The sequence below is a fragment of the Antennarius striatus genome, chromosome 10, assembly GCF_040054535.1.
Source record: "Antennarius striatus isolate MH-2024 chromosome 10, ASM4005453v1, whole genome shotgun sequence".
Classification (NCBI taxonomy): domain Eukaryota; kingdom Metazoa; phylum Chordata; class Actinopteri; order Lophiiformes; family Antennariidae; genus Antennarius; species Antennarius striatus.
This window is the reverse complement of record NC_090785.1, coordinates 6,700,095-6,718,373: the sequence shown is the minus strand read 5'-3', so window position 1 is coordinate 6,718,373 and position 18,279 is coordinate 6,700,095.

Genomic DNA, 18,279 nt, shown 5'->3' with positions numbered 1-18,279 from the left:
TTCAACAATTCTATAAATAAAGTTTGACTGACTGACTGATCTCAGTATTCCCCAACTACTGTGGCGCTGAAAATAACCCACTTTAAACTTAATTGGTCTAAAAAATGCTATTGTCGAGTGTCAGTGCTGTAATCTGGAATCTAGTGACGGTCCATTCTATTAGTCTGCAGAAACAAATGGAGAAACTGGTATATAGGTGAATGAAAGACCCTCAAAACTGAACTTCCAGCCTTTTCTGAAATTTCAAGAGCAGACTCACTGTTAGACAAAGGTATCTGGTGTGCTGCAATTGATTTGCAGATGTAGTTGATACCTGAAACAACACGATGGGGGTGGGGGCGCATTTAGGCTTGTGTGTTCTGTCTGGCAGGTATGTGCTGAGATTCACAGCGGTGAGACACCGACTTTAAAGTGAGTTTTATGAGTAAAGCAGTGTCGCATTTGCCAGTAAATTAGCAGCCTGACATTAAAAACTGGTTAAAAATTGTTTAGGACACACAGCAGCAAATAGCTGCACCTCACCTCCGACTGGACTACCGATCGATCGAAACAATATTTAATTAATAAACGAAGACGAGCGTCGGAGCTTAAATATCTCCTTCGAACTTCAGATCAGGAGATAATCGCCCTGTTGTTCGAACTGAGTGGTCCACTCGCAATGAATTTAACCAGTTTTTAATGTCAGGTTTTTTAATCTGGCTCACTGTCATGGCTTTGTCCGGCTCATAGAACTGACTTTTACGTCGGTGCCTCACCTCCATGAACCTCACCACACGTCACTGAGAGCTATAGAAATATGATAAATGGATAAATTGTGAATATTTTTGTTGAATAGAAGTGAATTTAAAGCTTGCGTCCCAGCTTTCCTGATGATCATGCGCCCCTGTAAAAAAATGCACGTCAAAGATGCAAGGATGCTCGCAAATGAAAACACTGCAGTAATAGCTGCAGGGCCTGAAAATGGTATTGCTTGGCAACAAGTGGTGTATTGTTGTTTTGTCTCTTTTTCCCTGCATAGCTATCTGTGTTAAAAATAACAAAAACAACTTCTTTTTAAAATCTAAATTATTTATCAAACACATTTTAAATGGTAAGGTTCAGAAAAACAAATGGTCAGGCCATTACACTGTGGGGAACTTGACAAATAAATGGAGAGGTGAGTGTCAGATTTTTCATGAATCAGATCTGTGTTATCCTCTAAGATATTTCAAAAGAATTTTTCATATTTTCGATTTTCAGTGTTCTTCACTAGACTCGCACTTCTCTGTAAATGTGCAAGTGAACCACTGTTAAGTATACAATTGATTAGTTTCAGTCTGAGACAGCTCAGGAGAGGTGGTGCAAGGGATGTTTTCTCCAGCAGTATTTACTGCAAGGAGCTTTTCCTTAAACAATACAGATAGGAAGAGAAAGCCTAAACCAGACATTGATACAAAGTCTTGTTTTGTTAGAATGTGATATAATACCTGCATAAACCTGTGACTTTGTTAAAAGTACAGCTTTGTTGTTTCTCAGTTGATTTTTTTTTTGAGCTATCGCATTGGATCACAAACAACACTTAATGACTCATACCTTGAAGTTAGAAGAAGAGAAAGCTCCTCACCATGCATGGAGGGTTTCACCCCAAGTCCAGCATCCTGAGGTTGTACACTAAGTGGAAAGAGGGAGGCCGAGGACTAGTGAGCATCAGGGCCCCTGTCCAGGATGAGACATCAAAAATCCAAGAGTACATCAGGAAGATGGCCCCAACAGATGAACTGCTCAGTGAATGCCTTAGACAGCAGAAACCTGAGGAGGAAGAGGAGGAGGAGGAGACATGGAGGGACAAGCCCCTACACAGCATGTACCACCGTCAGATAGAGGAAGTGGCTGATATCAAGAAGACCTACCAATGGCTGAATAAAGCTGGACTGACAGAAAGCACAAAGGCACTGATCATGGCAGCACAAGAACGGGCCCTAAGTACAAGGGCAATAGAGGCCAATATCTACCACAGTAGATCTGACCCAAGGCTATGTAAAGAAGCCCCAGAGTCAGTCCAGCATGTGGTAGCAGGGTGTAAGATGCTCGCCAGCTCAGCATACATGGAAAGGCACAACAAAGTAGCTGTGATAGTGTACAGGAACATCTGTACCCAGTATGGACTAGAAGTACCCAAATCCCAATGGGAAATACCACCGAAGGTGGTTGAGAACGACAAGGCTAAGATCCTGTGGGACTTCAGCTTCCAGACCGACAAACAGCTGCTAGCTAACAAACCAGACATAGTGGTGATGGACAAAGAGCAGAAGAGAGCAGTGGTGATAGATGTGGCGATTCCAGCTGACGCCAACATCAGGAAGAAGGAACATGAAAAGATTGAGAAATATCAAGGGTTGAAAGAACAGCTGGAACAGATGTGGAAGGTTAAGGTTAATGTGGTCCCTGTGGTAGTAGGAGCACTTGGGGCAGTGACCCCCAAACTGGAAGAGTGGCTCCAGCAGATTCCTGGAACAACATCTGAAGCCTCAGTCCAGAGGAGCACAGTCCTAGGAACAGCTAAGATTCTGCGCAGAACCCTCAGACTCCCAGGCAGAGGACCTGAGCTTGAGGATGACACACAGATACCACCCCACAAGGGTGAGAGGGACATTTAAAATAAATAAATAAATAAATAAATATATATATAAATATATATATATATATCCCCATCTTGGGCATTTATGTCAAATAATCAGCATTTTTCTACACTTGCACTTCTTTCTTCCCTAAACTTATTAGTAATCACCCTCAAATACAGCAATGTGTTTGGTATCGCTTACTGCTCCTTAGGGGAAACTACAATGTGGAATTTAATGAAAATATAAGGTCATGTTTAACAAGCAGTGAATCTTTATGAAAGAGTTCTGTTTCTTATAGTGCAATTTTGTAATAGCACATAGCTAAAATAATTCATATGAATATTCTTTGATTTGAATCTTAAAGTGACCTAGTGTCACTTTTTCACTCTGGAAATGATACATACACGATACATATGATGTAGTGTTTTGATATAGGGCAGTCAGGAAGGCTATTGCTTTGCACCCCAAGGTCAAAGTTTATTTCTCATGCTAAGATGTTATTCACATCACTCATGGATCCTTGTTTCGCCCTACCATTGTATGGGACTGTCAATTAAAATATTAAAGGTTCTCATTAACTGGTTATATCTGCCCAATAAACTCAGTGACACACCTTCATTGTTTGCTATTGCAGCTAATTTTTAAATACAATTGTATAATTTTCTCTGTTACTTTTTGGCAGATTAAGAAAATACCACCAGTTTTTGGACTCCATTAGGAGAATTTATCTTGATGTCTTTCAATCGCAATCGCCCCGATTGAGTTTGAGCACTAAAGTCTTGATTGTAATTCATTAAAACGCAATAAATCGTGTATCTTCGCTGATTGTTATCTCTACATGTTATGAAGTTGGAAGTTTTGACATCTTTCTGTTAGGACAGTTTGGATTGCTGTTACCCATTTACACAGACATCGCAATTTGAGCCTTGTCAAAATTGTTCAGCTCCTTAGTCTTACTTCCTGTTTCCAACACATTCTGTCTAACGCGTCCCTCCCACTAACAGGTGCCATTGAAACGAGATAATCAATGTGAATTCACTTCACCTCTGTGGTGATGATGTTACGGCTGATCGGAGCACTGCGCCATGAAGATATTATGATGTTATCAAGCCAACTTTTGTGATACACAGTCAACAAATCTGTGCCACTTAGGATTTCAAGAGTATTGCTTTTCATGATGGTGGCAGATGGTTGTTATATTGATTCCTTGTGTCATTAAATTTGGTCTTAAATAATGATGTGGAGTGCTATTTTTTTGGTAGATGTACTCTGTGTGTGTGTGTGTGTGTGTGTGTGTGTGTGTGTGTGTGTGTGTGTGTGTGTGTGTGTGTGTGTGTGTAAAAAAACCACCAAGATAATGAGCTAACAATGTAATCCAGCTTTGAGATGCAGATTCACTGGTTCCACACTGTTAATTGTTCATAATGATCAATTATTCATGATTGAGAAATATGAAATAAAATATGCAACGTCGGGCCACACAAACACACACAACAATACACAATTTTTTTGTTTTTTTTTATATCTTTGAATCATGGCACACGTGGTATGAACTATATGTTTGTATTAGATTTAAAGGGTAGAAAATTTCTTGAAATTTTTCTTCAATTAATTTCAAGCAATGCCAAGGTGTTAGGGAAGCTGCTGGACAGGTTGGACAGCTGACATATTCAGCTTTAGCTGCTTAGGGTCTCTAAATATGTAGCCTGTTCCAAAACTGATAAACTCTGTATGCTGGTAGTGTTTACACCAGGCTTAAGCTTTGACATATGTTGTGGAAATGAACATCTGCAGAGAGTAGTGATAATTCAATAGGCAGCCCATAAAACACCCGAGGTTCACAGATAAGATAGATGGTATCCCTATCTCTATATTGCCTCTCATCCCTTAACATCTTCAAACTGATTTTTGACATGCATGGTTCTAAACTCTTAAGCTGTCTCATGCTAATGCTACTTATCTGGTCTGAAACATTAAGCAAGGTCTTTTCAGAGGTTTAAACTCACAATGACTATCAAAATGAAAGCTTTAATGATTTCACTCCATGTCAGAGGCTCTTCACCCATTAATCTGCAAAATCCAGTTGATGGATTTGTGGGAACAAAAGCACACATTCAGGGTACAGTTTAATATGCATCACTTATCTCATCTCTGGATTTTAGAGGGTGGCAATTTCAGCCAATGATTACACACACACACACACACACACACACACACACACACACACAGACACACACACACACACACACACACACACCCTCTCACCCTTGTAGGGTGGTATCTGTGTGTCATCCTCAAGCTAGCTCTGGGTCCTCTACCAGAGGCCTGGGAGTCTGCATAGTAGTGGATTATTTATTACTCTTTCTATTTGGTGTTGGTACTACTTTCTATGTGATGGTGCATTCTTTGTGCTTTTTCTGTGTTTTTTGTGTACTCACTGTGCTGTGTGTAGTGCTACGGAAGTTAATTTCCCTGACGGAACCTCCTTAATGGATCAATAAAGTTGTACTCTACTCCACCCTTCTCTCCTATAGTATCTTAGCCGTTCCTAGGACTGCGCACTTCTGAACTTAGGATTCAGATGTTGTTCCAGGAATCTGCTGGAGCCACTCTTCCAGTTCGGGGGTCACTGCCCCAAGTCCTCCTACTACCACGGGGACCACATTAACCTTGATTTTCCACATACTGTATGTTCTGGCTGTTTTTTCAACCCTTGATACTTCTCAATGTTTTCGTGTTCCTTCTTCCTGATGTTGGCATCAGCTGGAATTGCCACATCTATCACCACTGCTCTCTTCTGCTCTTTGTCCACCACCACTATGTCCAATTAGTAGGCCAGGAACTGTTAGTCAGTCAGGAAGCTGATCCCACAGGATCTTAGCCTTGTTGTTCTCAACCACCTTTGGTGGTATTTCCCATTGGGACTTGGTTGTGCCTCTCCGTGTATGCCTTTGCCCTCTTCATATTCCTCACCACCAGAGTCATCCTACACACCACCATCCTATGTTGTTTGACTACACTCTCACCTACCACTACTTTGCAGTTACTGATCTCCTGCAGATAACTCAGTGTACACAGGATGTAGCCCACCTGTGTGCTCCTACCTCCACTCTTACAGGTCACCCTATGTTACTGTCTCTTCTGGAAGAAAGTATTCACTATAGCTGTTTCCATCCTTTTTGCAAAGTCAACCACCATCTGTCCTTCTGCATTCCTCTCCCGGATATCAAACCTGCCCATCACCTCCTCATCACCTCTGTTTCCTGCAACAACATATCCATTGAAGTCGGCATTTATACAAACAAGCGTCTAGGCACTCAAAAAAAATAAATTACCAGTTATTCTAATGTATCAAGGAGAATTTTTGTAGGACTAATTGGCCATTGTTAGTTGGCAGCAATGGAGGGAAGAGATGAATTCTGACTGCAAACAACAACAAAAAGTGTAGCAGGATTTAATTTGATATTGACTGCTTCGGTTTCATAAAAGAAATGAAAAAGAGCTTCAACATCAAATAAGGTCAGTCAAGCACACCCTCAGACTGTCTGCTAGCTGTTCTTATATGGTTAAATTCCTCTATATTTAATTAACTTCTTGTAGTGGTTGATGTTGTGGAGGCAATATCACTGCAATATCTATGCATTGTACTTTGCAAATGGTCATGGAAGATGGTACGTGACAGCATACCAGGGACATTGTGACAAGTCAAGCATAGATTTAAAATATTAATTTCACTTTCTGAAAATTTTCCATTATTTGTTGCTCAGTCAACTCTTGAAATGCATGTCTATCCATTTGATGTTGGGTATTTCTTCATCCTTTCTTTACTGTACTTTAGAATCAATGTCCTTAGCTAAGGAGATACTTTTGCAATCGTGAAGAATATACTGTCATAAGGTGCGTGAAAAGTGCAAATAACCGAAAATGTGTTAAGTAAGCAAAAATATTCTGTTTTCAAAAGAACTTCTCCAGTATCACTTAAAAATAATTTTCATTCGTTCAATACCAGTTTATCGAAATCAAGAAATACATTTATTCTAATATTTCACGGAGAGAATAAAAGATGATACCACTCATGTTGAGGAGAAACATGTGTTGTAGATGTCAAACAATAACAATAAATTTACAATTATATAAAATAATTAATGAAATTTAAGAAACTTGAAATGCAAGGAATTGATTTACTTATTTGTGATAACATAAACTGCAACCAGTGTCGGTACTGAAACTATTTTGGGACCTCATTATTCACCGCACACTGTCTCTGTGATTTAGTATCATGGAAATATATTGATACCCTTCTCCTTTTTTGTACTTTTCAGATTTGAACATAGTTGAGAGTCAAGTTCAAGTTTTCTATATTCATGAGAGAAAAATAACAGCCTATTGCACAGTCAGCCTGGGGAAAAATGAGAAGAATAACAACAAATACAGACAGAGAGAGCCGCATAGCTGTACCACCACCACTTCCAATCTATAGCCGGAGATGAGTATCAGTCTGGTCAAGGAGTCTTCCTGTGCGCCGGAGCTGTCCTTGGAACTATTTAATCACAACATGGAACTCTGTAGCAAATTGTCGCTTTCTGATTGGCCAGCGTTTGACAGCCATGACCATATGGTGGGAAGTGATATACCTACCTGCTATCTTCCATGAGTGATGCTTCCAGTAAAAATGATTACTTCATTTAACCACGCATTATTCGGTTGGCTAGGGGTTGGAGCAAAATAAAAATTTATTAGGCCATAGGATGTTAAAAGCACAGCACGCTACCTGAGCCTTTGGAGGGTTCCTGTGATTGCCTCAAATGTGACAATTTTGCTAACATAAATCAGCTACATAAATGTCATACAAAATATTTATATAGGGTGATTAATCCTTAAAACAATGAAGGACACATAGCTGTATGGATATCTATCCTGTCTGAAAACAGACATTTCTGCTTGTATCCATGTGTAAAAGAATTATTAATGACAATATAGGAAAGCACAGCCGTGACAATAGAAATGAGTGGTTCTAATCATACAAAAACACTGTGCATTAATAAACACTAAAATGTCCCTATATCTGCTTATTATATGGTCATGTCATTCTTATAAATAACAAATAAAAAGGGCAAAATGACATTGATCACAAATCAAGCACAAAATGTCAAAACAACATAATACATGCTTATGGCCAGTTAAAAAAAACCCGTACATTTGAGAAAGTGTCCTATTTAGTGATATTTGCTTGACCACAGAATTGCACAGTGATATGGGAATTATATTAACATACCACCCGTCTTGCAAGAAAAGCAGCAGAGATATGTGGCATTTAGTTAAATGTCACCCAAAAGAATAACAATGACAGAGTTGCATTTAACATAAACAGATATTACTCATTAGTGCTGACTGACATACACTGCAATTAGATCAAATAATACATTTTAACTCAACAAAACCACAAATAAATGCCAATAAATGATCTTTGGCAGGGGGAATCTTGTGTTAAATGATGGCAATAGGAAATCTAATTTAGCAATTACCATTATGTGTTCCACATGTGAGTTTGAAAATACTTTGTCATTGCCTAGTTCAGCCATTAAACCGACAAATTCAATAATTTGCTCATTATGCGTGTGCAGTGGCAAGCGTTTGCTTTTAATGCTGGAAAAGTGAGGATTTTTATGGGGCCCTGTTGTGCGTGAGCAAAAAAAAAAAGAATATTAAGTTACAAAATTGAGTTATTCTCTCAACTAAGTGAATCCCAAGGACTCTTATAAGATTAGCCAATGACATGCAGATATATGCCGCAGTTAACTTAATATTAAGAAGATTGTGTGATTATTTCATTCTGCTGTGGTAATAACGCTGAAATAATTCAAGGCTTGGATTAGCTTGAAGGCGTAGTTTGTTTTATTGCGCTTGAAAATTCTTGTTTTAATTGCATTTCATTAGTGTTTCACTGTCTTTGAACTTATGCCACTGTATTTTGTAACTCTGGTTTTGAATGGCACTACAGGCAGATTTTCCTCCTCTCCTTTCTAGTCTATTATTACTACTATTATTATGTCCATATCTTAATAGGTAGATTATGTCAGCCGAGTGTTTAGGAAGAATCCCACGGTAAAAATGATACATCTGACCAAGATTGTTATTTAATGCATATTGCTGGGGTCTTTGCCATCACAGTGAATCCTCTGCTCCTGCCAGACCAGCTCAGATTTTACCTCATAGAACATATAATCAAAGTTTTCCACCTTGTTAGTGAATGCAACAGTTTGGTATAAAAACCCTCATCAAAATCTCCTCTTGCACTCAATTTTAACAGAGATTCTAATTCACTGTCAAGGTGCTCTGAAAATTACCAAGGACAACTGACATATTTTTTGATTGAGTAGAAAAACACAAAGCGCGCTGTAAGTGGAATTCTGTTCTGCCGTTCTTGATTCCCCTTATCACTCAGCTATTAATCAGTCCCAACCAACTGCTGAGCTATGACAGACTGTTGTTCTGGACACCTTCATTTATTTACGCTCCTTTGTTTGCTCTTGACATTTACACTTACCATTTCATTTTTGCTTAAACTCCAACATCACTCACAGGCAGATTTTCATGGTGCAATAAATGTAGTGTCAGGAATGGACTACATGCTTCTATTTTCAAGTGAATAAAATAATGACTTTTTTTGTTTATTCTTCTGTATTAATTTTACAAGACTGGACAGTTTTTCTTCAACAATAGGCTTTGTTGACTTTGTTGTTCTCCCTGAGCTTCAATTTTCAAGTAAATATAGCTGTAAAAGCCACATTAATAAGATGGTAAACAAAGTTTGTGCAAGCTTCCAATTTCCAAAGAGTGTTTTATTGTAGAAACTACACATTCAATACCTGACAAATTGTGTCTTCCACACTGTTTATATTTGACCTTGTTGTCTCCCTGAATGAATTTAGTCACTTAAAACGCATCAAACATCTTCAACCTGTTGCCAAAACCATCCTTTAGATGCTCCCTGTTTGCTACAATCCATTAAGACTGATGATGACCCTTTTCATCAGCTACAGATAAGATATTCTCCTTGTCAAAAGCTATCAGCCAAACTGCTCTCTGTGACAACCAGATTCAATTCACTGCATGATAGCCTCCTTGAATGATGTGTCAAAATGGAGAAATTAAACATATTTTCCTCCCGTTTTATATTCTACCAGACACGTCTTCATGACACGATAATTGCAGTGAGATTTCTGGCACCGACAGTAGCCTAAAGCCTGCAGAAATAGGTTCATGATTGGAAGGTTATTGGTTTAAACCCCTGACACCTTCCACACCTTGAAGGGGAGAATGAACAAGTAGTGCTCTCCCTTCCTCACCAGGTAATGTTGTGGTGCCCTTGAGCAAAGCAATTAACCACTATGTGCTCAAGTGAAATGGCTTCATGCATGATTTCAGTCTTGCCTGCATTCCAACTCCCAGATGTGACTGTACTGTACACCATTATATGGCTGTGAAGCCGGCTGAGTCTGAAAAAAATGTGGTGCATGTACTGCAAGACTTATACCTGAAAAGGTAATAGACAAAAAAATGTGTTCTCTGGGAAAAATATAGTAGGCGACCGAGATGACATGAGAAATTGTGTATGCTAATGGTTACGTTAATGATATCTCCTTGGATCTTTTTTTAGGTGTGTTAATTTATTTGAAAGCTATGCTGATGTTTATTTATTCATAGATTCAATCAAATCCAACTGTCTAAAATAAATACAATCAGCTCATTCTTTAGATGAAACATTAAGAATCTGACAACCTTGCATCTTTGTATTGTTACGCTCGAAATATGATAGATCATGCTGATCATTACATTCCAACAACATTTCCAATATTTCCGGATATTTTGAAATTTAGCCAGAGGAGGTTCCGGTCTCCGCCCCACCTTAATTTATGCCTGTGTTTTAACACAGGCATAAATTAATTTGTAACATTTCGGATAACAATCACCTACCACATTTGAGTTATTTACATGTAATATGGTATTTCTGATCATGGTAATGTAAGGTATGTTGATGTTTCACATACATTTTCCATGGAAAATGAGAATTTTTGAAAGTTCCGGTAGAATTAAGTATTCAGTCCGAACCCCAACCTGCAAAAATGTTGCATGAAATATTACTTTTATAATGTAGGACAGTCTTCTGTGACATCTTTAGTTTCTTATTTGTTAAAATTGTGTTCTTTTTACCTTTACAGAAAACCTTAAAGAGTAGCTGGACAAAGAGTACTTTTCAAGAAATCAGTGTGCCGCAGTGCACAATGTGGTTTTGTTCCTTAAAAATGATAGAAAAGCATTAGCTGATGATCTAAAATAGATAAACTGTAAGCAGTGCTTACGTGGTTTCATTTTAATAATGTGCAATTCTGCTGAAATTGTAGTTACGAGGAAAGCAATGATGGAAATGAATTGTAAACAGGTGATATTCCCCACACCACAATAATTTGTTCTCAGTAAAACCCACATTAACTGCACACATGTCTAAAAAATGATTAATATTCTGGATCAGGCACAGCCATGTTTGTTTTTTGTCCTTTTTTTTAGTAAGGCTTAGTATCAATTACACTAAAGATCGTCCGTGCTGCTGAGGTTGTGCACTCAAAAGAGATCAGATACAAAAAAGAGCTAACCTCTAAATACAGAATTTATAATTGCTCTGACATTGCTCACACCATTTAGCCTCATCTGTATGTTCAGGTGAAGGAGCAATTTGGTCTAATGCATTGACACAGATCATTTCCCTCCACCTCTTCCCTTGCTCCTCACCTCACTTCATCAGCTGAAGGTGGACGGGCAGAGAGAGTAATATACTGAACCCATCTGTTCATCTGTCAGACCTTTTCTCCTCACAATTTATGGCACGTCTATTTGTTGAAGTGCCTTCCCTCCTGGTGAGGCCCCTGAGAGAAACTGCAGAACTGAACAATTCTCACACCGGTTTCACAACCTGTGAAGCTGATTTGGTGAGTCGAGCTGGATCATTTGTGGTGGACGCTTCAGATGCATTCTACACTAATGGCAGTCAGGGCTACAAATTGCAAGCACTTACACCCATTCCTTGTTAAGCCTACTGTTTGAGCCTGAAAGGACTCTGTCTGACTCCACAGAGGGATCTGTGCTTTGGGTAGTTCTCTCTGAAGGATAGATTGTCAGGCATTAGCAGTTAGCAGTTCTGACCCATTTAGCAGTGGCTATTCAGTAGTATGTGGTTGATTCTGTATCCCATGACCATCTATTTGCTAGGTTCACTTCGGGTTTGGATTATGCATCCAACTTATGATGTGCACGCACAGTATGTTATCCAAGAGAAAGTCACTATCTATGCCATCTGAAATAGCCTCTACACTGCTGATTAACAGAAAAGGCCAGTCATTTCCCTTTGCTTGTAATGACAAATACAATTTTTGCCCAGGATATTCCGTTGATGTCTTTATTTAACAAATTTGCTTTAGATGCCCAAACATAAGCACACCAGACTGAAAAAATGGATTCTCATGTCTGAGTCCTGTGCATCTTCAGTCCATTTATAGTATGGTGCTGTTTGATTCATTTAAATAGATGACCCTGAAAATAATCCAGCCACCCATAGATGCATTTACTGTTGCTATTCTATTGTATATACCTTAAATGTCATTTTTAGATGGGTAATCTAGGGTCAATTCGTGGGAGGACATAGTGGTCATCCAGAAGGTTACTGGATATATTCCAAGCCCCCGCAAGTCTACTTGTCAAAGAATCCCTGTTGAATATACTGAATCATGATTTTCTCCCTTGGCACCATAATGGCTGCCCTCTGTGACTCCTCAGGGTCTGGTCAGAGGCAAAAAAAGAATATCACTGTGATCTCTCTCCAAATCGAATGCAGTGGTCTTCTAACTTTTAAGGTGCTCCTTCTCTCTGAATAATTACAATAAGTGTAAGGGTAGCTACTCTGGTTATAAATGGTTATAGTCTTAGGTGTGTCCTTCCAGAAATTAAAGCATTGATTGTCTGCACATTTAAGCAACATTCTTCAAATTGTGAAATCTCACACCTAGTCTTCTCTTCTCTGTTTTTGTGTGTGGCCTTTTTTCAAACAAGTTCCACCTCGAACTTCGCTATAAGAGTGTCCCTTCACATGAATTCACACTCACAGGGTGAGGTTATAAATAAACAGAGATGGTCTGGGCAGCAAAGTGGTTCACTGTCGCCTCATAGCAAGAAGATCCTGAGCTTATGTGCTCCAATCAAGCTGTGTCCGCCCACCCCTAACGTTGTTCATGTTGATTATTGGGAATACTCCTGCCAACACACTGTCCTCAGAACTGGACTTGGTCCCTTGTGAATCAGCTATGGCTACCAATGCTTGAAATATAATTAGGATGGGAAAATATTTGCTAATTTTCAGTGTTGTGGTGAGAAGAAGCTATGCAGTATTGAATAATACAAATACAAACCCAATTGAACTAGTTCCCTACTACTGCTACTTCCCACAATACTGCATCATTTGCTGTACAAATTATTTGAAATTCTGAAAAAGTATCTGTGCTGAAGAAACAAACAGCAAAGATCGTCTGGAAAATTCCCCAAACTCCCCAAAATTATCTTTCGATTAACAAATGTGAACTTGAAACTAAATGCTAATTATATCAGAAATAATGTGGTGATAAGTAAGTGTAGGTTTTCTTTCTGAACGTTTTATCAGTGTGAAATAAGAGAACTATAATCCCTGTAAATCCATGTAACTGGTGTCACCGTTGATTTAAAAGTTCAGTCCTGAGTAGTATTTAAAATGATGAAGAGATATCAAACGTCAAAGTAAAGGCTACCATTTCGTAATCAGTTTGTGTTGACTCAGTTCATTTTGTGCCAAAAGTAAAACAAGTCAAATATAACAGCACATCTACTGTAGTGTAATTTATAGTTGCATCAGCCTTTTCGAGCCCTATAATCATTTATAAATCTGGCCATAACTTCATCATCTCCATTTTAACCATTTAAATTTAGCTCCATCTTTAATACAACTGTGTTTGATCATCCAATCCAACACTAATGAACTCTGCTGACATGCTTCTTTTCCCCTGGTAAATGAACGATAGCACATCCTTCCAGATGTATAGCCAAGCTCCAGCCTTCCACGGCACATCAGTTTGGAGTGACAGGCTGCCATTCTGATTTAAGCTAATAAAAAATAACCTCCGCTTTGCCTCCAGAGCTGTTATATTACTTATGCGGATGCAGGAGGAGCTGCAATTTATTTCTTCACAAGGGGTCACTTGTATTTTTAATAATTCATCCAGCATATGTTGAGATGTCAGCCGCTGTGCTTTGATCAAAAGCTAGCCTGTCTCTCGTTGAGCCATCAGTTTTTCAGGGAAAGTATTTGGACTTCATACACCTGCCGTGAAATCTTAGAGATCTTCCCCATCTTCCCTTTGCACAATTCTCTGACATTAGATTCGTCAATAAATATCCTTCTGCCGTCCGTTGGAATAGAATGTTATAATCTCACTGTTTAAATAACGAGCTGAAATTGTTGAGCAGTGCAGAGACGTTTGCTGCTGAGAGGGAACTGATAGCTGTGCATTTCATAAAGATGGAGAGATGACAATTTTCACCTATTTTTTTCTTGTCTGATTGCTGCCAAAGTTTGCTTTTACAATTTTAATTAATTTTAATTAATTGGGGCGGCACAGTTGTTTAACTAAATTAAATAAGTAAAACGACACGTCCACACCAGTTCATCTTCCCCCAGAAAGAGGGAATAAATTAGCTGCATAAAATGCTTCTTTATAAAAGAAATTAGATTTATAACTGTATAACTCATAACACGGTGGGTCCGAGTTCAAGTCCCGCTCTGTGTGGAGTTTGCATGCTCTCCCCGTGTCTGCGTGGGTTCTCTCCGGGTTCTCCGGCTTCCTCTCACCTCCAAAAGCATGCGCTTCAGGTTGACTGGCCGGTCCCAAATGCCCGTAGGAGTGAGTGTGTGTGTGTGTGTGCATGATTGTCAGTCTTTGTGTGTGGCTCCGCGGTGCACTGGCATCGTGCCCGGAGTGTCCCCCACCTCACACCCAATGCCAGCTGAGTTAGGCTCCAGCTCCCTGTGACCCGCTACGGCGGATGAAGCGGCAGAAAATGAAAAAAAAAAGAAAAAGAATGAATTTTAATTAAATTAAACTTTTCTTACTCAGGTGTTTTGCAAAACATCAAAAATCTAAAATACACAAATAAAATGAATAATCTCCTAATGATAAAACTTCCTAAGAAATATGAAACCATACCATAATGCAGGTGTCTTTCCTTTACACAGAATCCAAAATTATACTACAGGGTACTTTTTTGTTTGTAGTTTGAGTATTTGCAATATTACTCTCTTTCACTAAAGCATTTTGTAGTTTCCAGTGCAAGTTTAATATTAATATAAACATATTTTTAATTTAAGAGACAAGGATATTTCCCACAGGGTAGTTGGATAATAAATCTTGTTTCTATGGCAACTCTCTGCATAGACACCATATCAAGGTGCCTGTTCGACTGCCCTACCCTGACTTGTCTGCCCCACCCACCAGCCAGTCAGCCAGCTAGCCAGTCAGCCAGCCAGGACACGTATACCTTGGTTTGGTCGTATTGAGTTAAATCATTCTCAATTATATGTCGGTCCTCCCAAAAAAACAAAAACAAAAAAACACGGAAAAATAATAATCAAGTTTATGTCATTTTATATGAGTTTAAGTCTGTCCGCCACAATATTGGAATCATAAAGTCACTAGTAAACTGTGAAAAGGCACCAGCTCCCGGCGGCCCACCACAGCAGCTGATGCAATTGGAAGATGAATGAATGGATGAATATATACATATACATGTTTATGTATTTAATCTGCATAATGTCATTGGTGCTTTCCATGTGAGTCCACTACAGTCAGTTAGAAAGACAGGATGGAGCTGACATGGTGCCAAACTTCAGCGGCTGTTTTAGCATTTTAGCATTAGTAGTAAACTTTATATATTAATAAAAATCTCACCTTTTTGATTGAAATTTTACAAAAACATTAGTTAAAGGTAAACTGATATATTTCTGTCAGCTATTCTCAACAGTGGTTGAAAAATCAAAGCACATTTGACTTATCCGACATATCTGTATTAAAACTTACATATGGGAATTGATATTTGTTTGTTAAGTATTCTGTGCCATTAGACACCCAATGAAGTATACGACGAGAAGGATTAAATTCATATCACGCTTGCTTTTGGAACAATTGTGAATCCAAGCTGATCGTGGCTGCTTTCCAAAAAAAAAAAAAAAGAGCTACCTTTTAAGCCAAAAAGGTGGCGAGCTTTTCATATTAAAATAATGATTTCAAATGGACTGCTCCTGTAGGCATTTCAGACTAACTCTGTGGCTGATTGTTAGCTGGAGGGACAATAAAGAGTCCCTCAGTATTTTTATTTAACACAGTTGGCTTTAAACAAGCTCCAATTACAACCCATGTATACATAAATGCTGAGGGCTACCTTGTGTGTCCAGATGAGATACTGTGAGGTGTGACAAAGCTGCATCTGTTGATCTGTTATGTGATCCGGGGTGTTGCATCACACACTGAGAACTTACAGCTTTTATTGAAGCAACTGCAGTGAGTTTCTCTTCTCTGATTCAGTTTTAAGTGGTCCTCTTATCTGGGCTGGATGGTAACTTATCCTGCACACCCAACTAGGTGTTAATAGTAATTGTTTAAGATAAAAAATATACTTTCCATTCTATCCAGACTGATGTAGGAACAAGAACCTCAGACCACTTTGGAATTTGACTTTAGTCCTGGTGTTGTTTTGCTGCCATGTTAATTTTACACTCCTGGTATTTCAGCTGATAGAAGACAAATTAGGAAACTGATTGATAGTCTCTTGGTGTTTATCACAGATAATGTTTAATCAATACAACATGCTGTATCAGTAAAAACAATGCATGTTCAAATTCTACAAAGTGCGATGACAAAATGAGATTGTGTTTGTTGAATGTAGACACATTAATTAAATGATTTAGTCTAAGTTGCATGAAATGTGTGATTGAACCGCATGAGACTGTGATTTTTTTACTATAGTTTAATCCCTGGGTGACAAAAAACACACTAACAACTTGTTACAATTTATTTCATGCATAAGAGAAGGAGAAGCTGTGAAAAAAATAACAAAACAAAAAAAAAATCATACAATATGTGTTCATGTAAAGAAGAAGAATGTTTTACTGTACAACAAATAGAGGTGGAAGCAAATCAACAGCTTGGAATAATGAGCAAAAATTAAAAGCACTTGAGAATGCCTGATTTGAAAAATGCAATTACAACAGGACAAAAAAAAATAAATCAGCTGCTGCTGAACAGAAAGGGAAGCTTAAAGCTACAACATGTTTGTTTTGACTGCTGAATATACACTTCTATCGATTCCACCAGAGCACTGCATAGCTAATTTTCAGGTTCTGGCATTTATCTTTTTGCAGGTCTGATTTAATTTACATAAATAACAGTAACCGTCTCTTTCACAATCTGCCTGCACAGTTTCTCACCATGTTTTTCTTTTTATTATACAAATTGATGACAACAGACATTTGAAAACATTTTTTTGACACTATTTTTGTCTCAAAGCAGCTATTCCTGTCCTAGTCCTTGTATTCCCTTGGGTTGAATAACCTTTAGAGATTACATACAGTATGTGTCACATTATGTACAGCATGTGTGCAGGAAACATTCGCTGTTTGACCTATTTGTCCTAAATAAGTGTCCTTTCATTTTAATGTTGTATTTGTGAAGTTTAACAATCTACAGCTTCGTTGTAGTAATTGTTAGCAACATAAAAATGTGACATATTACTATTGTTTTCTCTGCAATTATGTGATTCATAAAAAAAAAACAACCTGTGGATGTTTTTTTCAAAATTTTATTTTTAGTGTTTCCAACGCTTTAATCACAGTTAATCAGGAACTGTAATACTTTGTGTGAGAATTCGAAAATATATCTAACACCAATTATTTTCAAGGAACATACAATGTAAAAGCTTCCATGAGTTTTGATTAATTAGCAGGTTGTCCCACTTATCGCAGAAGAACTTAATTATACACCCCATTTGCATTAGTGCTCATTGGACCTTTGACTAAGCTTCTGTGGATAATTTAGTTGATGTACCAGGAAAAAAATATTACATTTGTCCTGTGGAACAAGAATCTGTAATTCTGACTGACCTTTGAGCTGCAGGATTTTCCCCACTGCGTGATCATCAGGATTTAGATGGGTACATTTAGTTGTTCCTTTCGGAGAGGGCTTGATCTAAATCATTTTGTAGATGAAAAAAATGTCTCAGTGCTTTAGAATTGAATTTAATAACTCATGAGCGGCAAGGGGAAAACCTTCACAAGGCTGACATGTGAGGTATTCTCACACTGAGTTTTGACACTGTATACAAAGTGCTAAATTACCTGCCAAACACCGGTACCCCATCTGCTTTTTTCTAGAGTGCATAAGGCACAATTCACTCTCAAGTGTGTTTATTTTCCCAATGTGTCCGTCTGAGTTATGAGCCCTGTTTGGCTGGAGACCAGTGAGGAACTGCAGCAAAAAACTTGAGTAGAAAGACAACAGCCTTGAGAGGAAGGGATACTTTTTTTTAAAGGCATTTTAAAAAATATTCT